This window comes from Alligator sinensis, unplaced genomic scaffold (genome assembly GCF_000455745.1).
Source record: "Alligator sinensis unplaced genomic scaffold, ASM45574v1 scaffold148_1, whole genome shotgun sequence".
NCBI lineage: Eukaryota > Metazoa > Chordata > Crocodylia > Alligatoridae > Alligator > Alligator sinensis.
The window spans coordinates 1086533-1096708 of record NW_005842407.1 but is presented as its reverse complement, the minus strand read 5'-3'; the positions used below and the strand labels follow the sequence as shown (position 1 = coordinate 1096708).

General features: G+C 48.7%; 1 protein-coding gene across 5 annotated transcripts in view; it reads right to left on the bottom strand.

Moving 5' to 3' along the window:
• LOC102381416 (kelch-like protein 7) overlaps nucleotides 1–2440 on the bottom strand; it is an 18340-nt gene extending 15900 nt beyond the window's left edge. For 2 of the 5 annotated variants that reach the window (XM_006029958.3, XM_025211458.1), the window contains exon 1: nucleotides 1967–2439. The gene's annotated coding sequence lies outside the window, so the exon portion shown is untranslated. Of the gene's footprint in view, nucleotides 1–1878 lie in introns of all 5 variants that reach the window. The other 3 variants (XM_006029959.2, XM_006029960.2, XM_025211459.1) reach the window with 3 other exon arrangements.
• Nucleotides 2441–10176: the final 7736 nt, after the last annotated feature.

Sequence of the window (10176 nt, the reverse complement as noted above, 5' to 3'; positions counted from 1 at the left end):
CGAATACAGCCTATAAAATCTGGGACTGTCTCAGCCAATCCAGGATATATGGTCACCCTACATATAAATAGTCTAGATTCTCAAAAATGCCCATATTTTGTTGCTTTGATTAGTTTCCACTCTGGCTGATATCTTTTCCACATTTGATCTGTTGACTTGCATTATGCTTCTTTCATTCACTGAGAAGTGAGTAGAAGTGAAAGTGTTTATTTTAGTCAAGTGTTTGGTATTATTTCATTCTTGCTTTTATATTGTTTTTATTTTGGATTTTAAACCACATTTCCAGACCCATTTCATCGTCACTTCCTGCAACTTCACTGGTGTCAAAGGTCACGTGACATCACTTCCTGATGTGATACCACTTCCTGTGAGGTCTTTGAATATGACTCACCAGCCCACTGGGTGATAAAAAATTTGTGATCTGGCCCCACATTCAAAAAGGTTGGACACCCCTGATCTATACCTTACAGAACTAAACCAACCCTGCTCAAAAACAGACTTCTTTTTGTCAAACTGAATGGGAAGTGAAGCAGATGGAGGCAACAGATTAATGGCCTCCCCCAAGGAAGCATACTTGCACCACTGTTATATAACATCTATACAAATGATAAACCAACTGATCTGGAAACAAAATGTTTCATCTATGCAGACAACCTGTACGTAAGAGCCCAAAACACTGGCTTGGCCATAATGAAAAATCCCTAAGTGAGGCAATAACTGCCCCCTAACCTCATATTATACTGAAAACCCATTATGCACCAAACCAGCAAAAGCAGAAGTATGTGCCTGCCATCTCAAAAAACATGAGGCCAACCATCAGTATAAGGTTATGTGATCCAGTTCCCCACTATCTCACCATCCAAACCTGGTTTACTCTTGGAGTCACCCTCCATCAAACCCTCTCATACAAAGAGCACATAATAAAAACAAAAGCAAAGGTGAACACTTGTAACAACACTCTACATAAGCTCAACAACGTGAAACGGAGAGCTAGCCCCTCAACCATCCAAACCACTGCTCTGGCTCTCAGCTTCTCCTCCGCCGATTACGCACACCCTGTATGGAGAGATCCATAAATGTCAAGTGCCTTGACCCCATTCTGAATGAGAGCTGCCGATGCATCACAGGATATCTGAAGCCTACCAGCCTAAACAGTGTGTATCTGCTGGCTGGCATCAGTCCACCTAACATCAGAAGAGTAGTGCCCAGCATGATACAACCATTAAGACAAATGGAAGATGCAAGACACTCGCTGTATGACCATCCCTGGAGTACTGTATCCAGTTCTGGGCTCCACAATTTAGGAAGGACGTGGAAAAGCTTGAAACAGCCCAGAGGAGAGCCACACACATGTTCAGAGGGCAGGAGAATAGGCCTTATGAAGACAGGCTGGGAGCTACCAGACTCTTCAGCCTGGAGAAGTGCCCAGAGTAGGTGCCTGCACCACCTCTGGGGGAAGTCTGTTCCAGGCCTTGGGGGCTCGGACAGTAAAGAAGTTTCTCCTTATGTCCAGCCTAAAACAGGCTTGCAGGTAGTTTGTGAACGTTGGACCTTATCATCCCCTGGGGTGCTCTGGTGAACAGGCATTTCCCCCAGATCTTGATGCACACCTTTTATGTACTTATAGGCTGCTACTAGGTCACCCCTGGACACTTTCAAGAAACATCTGGATGTTTATCTTGCTGGGATCCTTTGACCCTAGCTGGCTTCCAAAATGGGCTAGACCCAAAGATCTTATGAGGTCCCTTCCAGCCTTGATGTCTATGAAATTTATGAATCCCGCAGCACATGAATGGCTGAAGTCACGCAGGAGCTCCCTCACCAGCGCCCACACTCTCTATGCCACACCCAAGGAGACACAACTACACATGAAAATACCTGACAGCAGAAAAATGGACTTTCCAGCAGCCAAAACCCTACTGCCAGGGACTGACAAACCGTAGCAATGTTGCAACTGTGGACGTACCAGTCGGGTGCTCCCAAGGAGCTAACGAAGTGGACAACAGAACACCTGGCCACGTGCAATAACGGACCACAAACGCCGAGAACAAAATGGGCACGTGACCTGCGCAGACAAACCCGGTCCCTCACGCATGACGCACCGCGGGGGGGCGGCGCAGGAAGGGGCGGGGCAGGGCGGGGCCGCACCTGCCGGGCCCGCCCTGATCGGCCGCGTGCGCGGCGGTTGGGGTAGGGGATTTGCCCTCCCCGCGCAGCGACCCCACGAGCGCGAGCAGCTGCAGCGCGAGGGGGTGGCGGGCTGCGACCCAGCTGCTGTCCCGCTCCGGCCCTCCGCCCTCAACCGCCAGCACTTCCGGGACCGTTTGAGTGCGGTAGCGGTTACCCAGGCATTAGCCAGACGTAAACAGAGTCGGTTGCTAGAATTCCCTCCCGCCCGACGGTCACACGACTGAGGGGGCGGGGCCCCTCGCTGGATCACGTGATGCGCCCTCCATGGCGGGGGGGTTGCTGTCGGTGTGTCACATGATCATCAGGCCCTTCCGACTGCCACGTCACTCGGGGAGACCGGGGGCGGGGCTCCCCGTATAGGTGGGGCTGTGGAGGCCCCGCCCCTCAGGGTAGTCGCTGTTGCTCCTGTGTCAGAGCAAGGCTGCAGTGCGTAGGCGAGGCGCGCTCCCGGCCGCCGCGCGGGTGCTGACGCACTTTGGAGCGCTCCCGGCAGGTGTGTGCGCTCAGAGCGCGCTGGGGCAGCCGGGCGCTCTCTCACCGGTCTTGTGCATAGGAACGGTGCCCCCCAGCCTGAGCGAGTCTGCTGTGAGGCCCCACAGGCCAGCAGGGCCCTGTGTACCCCAAAACCCAGGAATACCCAGCAGGGCAGGCCTTCAGCTGCTCCCTGCCTGTTAAATAAACCACATAAAACCCACGGTTAGTCTCCCCTCTTTGCTGCTCTGCTTTGGTCAGCTGGGTGCTGTGCGGGGGCTGGCACAGCTTGTTCTCATGGCCCCATCCTGTCAGCCTGGTGTCCTGAGGCTCCCTTTGAAAGGCCCTGGCAGCATCACTGCTGTGCCTTTGTTCCGCCACCCCATCTCACTGCCAGGAAGGCAGTTCTCACCATTGGCACCAGTTGCCCCATATTCCCCTTTGCATCTTGATCAGGTGACATAGTTCACAAGCTGCTGCCAATGAGTCCCTTCTGGTGCTCAGCGCTGTTGTCTGCCAAGTTCCACATCGCTTTGCATATAGCATGCTTGCAGGCAGGCACCGACCACCGCTCTGGGCCAAAGATTTAGGGCTTTGGCACAGGTTACCTTAAAACTGTCATAAAGGTGTTTCAAATGAGAGCGGTCATTAGTGAAGGGGCATTAAAATGCCTTAAGCACCCTCTAAACGCATCAGTTATGCCACTTCAGTGGAGGCTTTCTATTCTTGAATCCAAGAATGAGCAGGAGATGCCAAGTTGAACAGGAGATGCAGACTGACCCCAAATATGGCGATCAGTCTGACCCCGAGCAGAGGGGCAAGACCCTCTATCCCATGGGCGACTGGTGCCTCTTGAGTTGGGGTGGGGGGGGGTTACGTGTATCTCACTGGGGGCGTGGGGGCTGCGGCGATCTTACTCACCAAAGAGTGGCTGCGCCCTTTCCAGAAGTCCTGTGGCCACTTTAGCTGGCAGCCCCGCTCCCCAGCCGGCGTTCTCAGGGGGGGCACCAGCACTCCTGCCTGCCCCCCTGCCCGTCGCCTAAACAGGGAGTGCAGCCTGACAACTGGTGCACCAGCAATCTCAGGGGGGTGCACGTGCACCCCTGTGTACCCCATAAGCATTGTCACTGCTCTGTCCAGGAACCTACAGCTCTGGTCCCAGCAGGAGGACCGGCATACTCCATTCAAAGTCCCCAGCCTTGGCTGTAGCCAACACCCAATGCCTCTCATTTGACCCCAGTTCTCTTTCCTGCCATGGTAAGGGGGTTGGACTAGATGATCTGCTCAGGTCCCTTACGACCCTACCAACTATGAAACTATGAAGGCTTAAAAATGTTCTAACAAATATGTGGGGGGGGGCAGCAACCAGCCCAGAAGCATGGGAAATATCCATAGCAGACTGTAGGCCTAGCTACACCTACATTGTCCCTGACCAGTGACTGTCCAACCTCTTCTTGAACACCTCCAGTGATGGAGAATCTGCATTTTTCCTAGGCAGTCTATTCCACTGCCTCATTATCCTCACAGTGAAGAAGTTTTTTCTGGATATCCAATCTAAATTTACTTTGCTGCAACTTCAAGTAATTGGTCCACATCTTCCTGTCTGCAGCAAGAGAGAAAAGGTGTTTTCGCCCTTTATGGCATCCCTTCAACTGTTTGAAGACTGACATCCTGTCCCCTCTTAAGTGCCTTTCCCATAAGTGGAATGTGCCCAGCTCCTTCAGCCTCTCCTCATAAACTTGCTTTCCAAGCCCTTAATCATCTTTGTTGCCCACCTCTGGACCCTCGCTAGCTTCTCCACATCTGTTTTACAATGGGAAGCCCAGAACTGCACATGCTACTCCAGATGAGGCCTAACCAGTGCTGAGTAGAGAGACATTATTGCCTCCCATATCTTACACGTAATGCTTCTGTTGATATATCTCAAAACCACATGTGCCTTTTGTGTAGCTGCATCACACTGCAAACCCATATTGAGCCTGTGGTTTACCAAGACTCCAATCCTTTTCCCTAATGCTGCCATCCAGCCAGGTGTCCCCCATTTTATATTTGTGTTTTTGATTATTCCTCCTGAGAGGCTGCATCTTGCATTGTCCACATTGAACTTTATCCTCTTAGCTCTTGTCCAACTTTCCAATTTGTTGAGATCTTTCTGAATTGCACTTGTATCCTCCAATGTGTTTGCAGTCCTTCCCAGTTTCATGTCATCTGCAAACTTGCTCAAGAAGCTTTCTATGCCAGCATCTAGGTTGAACAGCACTGGGGCAGGACAGACCCTTATGTGACTCCACTCAAAAACGTATGCCATTCTGACATGGACCTGTTAATATTTTCCATTTGCTTATGGCTATTGAGCCAGTTACCTATCCACCTTATAGTAGTTTTGTCCAGCCCACATTTCTTCAATTTGTTATTTTGAAGAACATGTGGGACTGGGTAAGAAGCTTTGCTGAAGTCCAGATATGCTATATCCACAATATTCCCTTCATCCACACAAGTAGTTACTTTGTCGAAGAAGAAAATCATGTTTCTTTGACATGCTTTAATTTTCATAAATCCACGCTGGCTGCTTGTGGTCAGCTTTTCCTCCTCCAGATGTTTGCAAATGGACTTCCTTAGGACATGTTCCCATAACTTCCTAGGTATTGAGGTGAGGCCTGTAGTTCCCAGGATCCTCCTCTTTTCCTTTTTTACAGAGGGGCGCTACATTGGCTCTTTTCTAGTCCTCTGATACCTGGTTTGTCTGCCACGGCTTCATGAAAATCATTGTCAAGGGCTCTGAGATTTCCTCTGTCATTTCCTTCGGGAACCTGGGATAAAGCTCATATGACTCTGCTGAATTAAATTCATTCAGACCCAACAAAAGCCCTCTGACAGTCTCTTTTATTATCTCCTTTCTCAGCTTCCTCCCTTCCTTATTCAGATAATCCCTATTAGGTGTTCAGCTGCAGCTTATTTTTTTGTGAAGACTGAGGCAAAGTAGCTGTTGAGTAGCTCCACCTTTGCATCTTTAGTTAGGAGTTCCCCCTGGCTTAAGTGAGGACCCACAGCTTCCTTGGTCCTCCTTTTCTGGCCAATACACTTATAGAGCTTCTTGTTGCTGTCCTTAACTTCCTTTGCCAGGTGCATATTGTTCTTTATCTTTGCCTTCCTGATTGTGTCCCTACAGGTTATTACTATTTCTTGGTATGCTTCCTTGGTGACCTGCCCATTCATCCATTGCCTGTATGCTTTCCTTCTGCATTTGAGGCATTTCAGAAGCTCCTTGTGTAGCCACATTGGTCTTCTGCCATTCTTATAGTTTCATAGTTTCATAGTTGGTAGGGTCAGAAGGGACCTGAGCAGATCAAGTCCAACCCCTTGCCATGGCAGGAAAGAGTACTGGGGTCAAATTACCCCAGCCAGGTGTTTATCTAGCCTCCTTTTAAAGACTCCCAGGGTAGGAGCCAGCACCACTTCTCTTGAAAGTTGGTTCCAGATCCTAGCCGCCCTGACAATGAAGTAGCGCCTCCTGAAATCTAGCCTGAATCTACCCTCTGCCAGCTTGTGACCGTTATTTCTTGTCACTTCTGGGAGTGCTCGGGGGAACAGGGACTCCCCCAATGCCTGCTGATCCCCCCTGACTAGTTTGTAAATGGCCACTAGATCCCCCCTCAGCCTTCTCTTGTAGAGGCTGAACAGGTTCAGGTCCCTTAGCCTCTCCTCGTAGGGCCTGCCCTGCTGACTCCTGATCATGTGGGTGGCCCTCCTCTGGACCCTCTTGATGCTGTCCACATCCCTCCTGAAGTGCGGTGCCCAGAACTGGATGCAGTACTCCAACTGCGGCCTGACCAGTGTTGCATAGAGGGGGAGGATCACCTCCTTGGACCTGCTTGAGATGCATCTGTGGATGCATGACAAGGTATGGTTGGCCTTCCTGACCACATCCCCACACTGTCGGCCCATGTTCATATTGGCCTCAATAATGACTCCAAGATCCTTCTCTACCTCTGCACTGATGAGAAGGGAGTTCCCCAGCCTGTAGGTGTGCTGTGGTTCTTCCTCCGTAGGTGCAATACCTTGCACTTGTCAGTATTGAAACCCATCCTGCCCCTGTGACCTGTCTAGGTCCGATTGCAGCCTATTTCTCCCTTCTGGTATGTCCAGTTCTTCCCACATCTTAGTGTTATCTGCAAATTTGAACAGGTTCATTTTACCCCTTTGTCCAAGTCGCTGATGAAGATGTTGAACAGTGCGGGCCCGAGGAGCGAGCCCTGGGGGACCCCACTGCCCACATCCCTCCAGGTCGAAAATGACCTGTCCACCACCACTCTCTGGGTGCAGCCCTCCAGCCAGTTAGTGACCCATCTGACTGTGTAGGCACCAACACCACAGTCTCCTAGTTTTTTAATGAGAATGGGGCGAGAGACTGTGTTGAAGGCCTTCCTAAAGTCCAGAAACACAACGTCCACCGCGACACCTGCGTCCAAGGCTTTTGTGACCTAGTCGTAGAAGGCCACCAGGTTGGTTTGACAGGACCTGCCTCTAACAAACCCATGTCGGTTGCCCCTAAGCATAGTCTCCCCTGCTAGCCTCTCGTGGACGTGCGCCAGGATAATTTTCTCAAAAAGCTTCCCCAGGACCGAGGTAAGACTAACAGGCTTATAGTTTCTTCTTCTGCTTCCATCCTGTTGGGACAGTTTCTTGTTGGACTTCCAATACTATGCCCCTTAGAAGCTCCCAGCCTTCCTGGGTGCCTTTATCCTTCAATCTATTCCCCCATGAAAATATAGCTAGTAGCTCTTTGAGTCAGATGAAATCTGCCTTTTTGAAATCTAGCATCCTAATTTTGCTGACCTCATGTTTTCCCTGTCTCAGGATCTGGAATTGTATCATATCATGATCGTTTCCTCGCAAGTTATCCATTGCCTTCACATCTTCCACCAGTTTTTCAGGACAAGATCTAAGATAGATGATCCCTCAGTTGTATCCTCCACTTTCTGGAAGATAAAATTGTCCTCCGCACAAGTTAGGAACCAGCTTGACATTTTATGTTTGGCTGCATTGTGCTTCCAGCAGATAGCCGGAAAATTGAAGTCTCCCATTATTACTGTTGCAGATAAGTAATGTCTTAAGGTTCCTGCTTATGGATCTAGGAAACTGGTGGCTATCTTCGTTCATTCACTCACCTGCCATGCCTTTGATAGGAGAATATATGGATATATTAATAAGCAAACAGAAGATAATTGCAGATCATACAGCCCAGTTTATATGATGTTCCTTAATATGTATTACAGAATTTACCCGGTGTGGTCACACACAGATTCGTAATCAACAAGGTCTATATTTCACAGTCCTTATAACTGGTGAACTGCCAACAGCTGATCTCACCTTACTATTTCATCATCTTTATTTTCTATTCTTTATATCCCAACTCGTAGTTCACAAGACCCACATCCACCCATCTCCCAGAGCATTCTCACCTCTTGCTTGCTCAGGTAAGTTGCATATGTGTCTCTGGGTGCACGCTGTCCATTCTGACAAGTCACTGCTGTGTTCCCATGCCTCCACACAGGCTGCCTCAAACTTCTTGGTTGCTTTCTCTCACACTCTGTTCCTTTCCGGGGTTAGAGGCTTGTGGGTGGTAATCTTTCAATGCTTCCTAGCTCCTCTTCTGGTCAATAATCAAAGTCTTCTTTCAGGTGTGTGAATCTCCTGCCACAAGACGCTGCTTGATGATGTCACTGTCGGCGCCTGGTGTCTCCAACTCCCGATAAGTTTTACTTGTATTATCTCTTGTAACAGGGTCATTTGTCTCCCTGTTACAAGTACCATCCCATAGCTTTTGGATAGATTTGTCACCTGCTTAAAGAGTGCATCATCCACCTCTTTCCTTATTAGGTGGCCTATAATAAATCCTCACTTTATATCAGTGCTGTATCTTTCACTTTTCATCTTCACTCAGATATGTTCTGCTTTGCCACCTTCTTCCTCCTGAACCAGGGAACAAGTGTACATGTTTCTGACATACAGGCAACACCACCACCTATTTTCCCAACCTTGTCCTTCCAAAACAGAGTGCAACCCTCTATGTTGATAGTCCAGTCATAAGAGCTCTCCCGTCAGGTCTTGGTGATGCCAATCAGATCATAGTTCTTTACACAGGCTGCAGCTTCCAATTCATCTTGTTTATTCCTCCTATTTCTTGCATTTGTGTATTTGTATAGGATGTATTTTGCATGTTGACTTCCTCTCTTCCCTTTTGTACCACTTGTTGCAGTCCTGTAGCATTCTTGCCCTTTCCCAGAGTTGAATTGCTTCTTTGAGTCCTCTCCCCTCTGGACTGCATGCTCTGTTGCTGAAGGGTTTTGATCACCGTCCCTCATGTAACCTAGTTTAAAGCCCTCTAAGTTGACTGGACAATGCCCAAAGATGCTCTTCCCCATTCTTTTCAGATGGATCCCATCTCTTGATAGTAGTCCTCCTCCCAAGACCATCCATTACATATGAGTTGTAGCTAAGGGTTCTCATTATTTTCTTGTGCTCCAATGTCAGGCTACATGAGCCATCACAATAACATTCCCACATAGAAATTGTACCGTTCTCATTTTTTTGCTCTCTTCCCAGAAAAATTCTGTTTTTCATGGAAAAACATCTGATGAAAACAGCATTTTTCTTTCCCTTTTTTTGAAGTTTCTCAGGGTGAGCCATTTCAGATCAGTATTCTTACTCATAAGACCTAATGGTTTACTTATCTGCTTAAGGGTCATATGCCCCTGAAACTCCATGTAGAATCTTTCCTGAGACAGGAACCCCTTCCCCATGTGAGATCCACCACCTTTTAGGGATGCTTGAGGATGGGTCAGGGAAGTGCCCTCTCACCCGCTCATCATGGGGGCTCTTCTACCGTAGCATCATGACTAGCTGTGTAAGGACACCCAGCCCAGGAGCAGAAATTCACTATTCAATTGTATGTAGTGCTTCAGTCATTTCCTGTAAGGGGGATTTTTGGGTCACATGCTCTACCCGGCATGTACCATATACCCTAGTCTCTGTTTCCTGGACCCAGCAAACATGAGATGTACGAATCTCCTGGGTAACTAACCGTGTCACAGATAGTATCAGAAGGAGCCCCAAAATCTCTCTTCAGCCAAGTCACCCTCAGTGATGGAGGGAAGTGGGTTGCAAAACAGCAGCTCACGGTGAGCTCTCTCCCATTAGCTAGAGGCTTGAGAGAGGTGATTTTTGCCATCTCTGTACTCTGCAGAATACCTGAAAACCAACACAATCAGGGACTGTACTGGAATGAGCCTAGGACTCTGTGGTCTCTGTTTCTTCTTCCTTCCTATCACTTCAGACCAAAGCAGCACAGATCAAATTATCTTTACATTGTGACAGTCATGATATAAGTATACTCAATCACCTTATTGATGAGCCCCAATTTCCAGACCTTCCCATGGGAAACATTAGCCCCTGAGGTTGGTCCATTTCCTTAGTTGGACTCCAGGCTTTACCCTCCTCACCAGCATCCTGGGT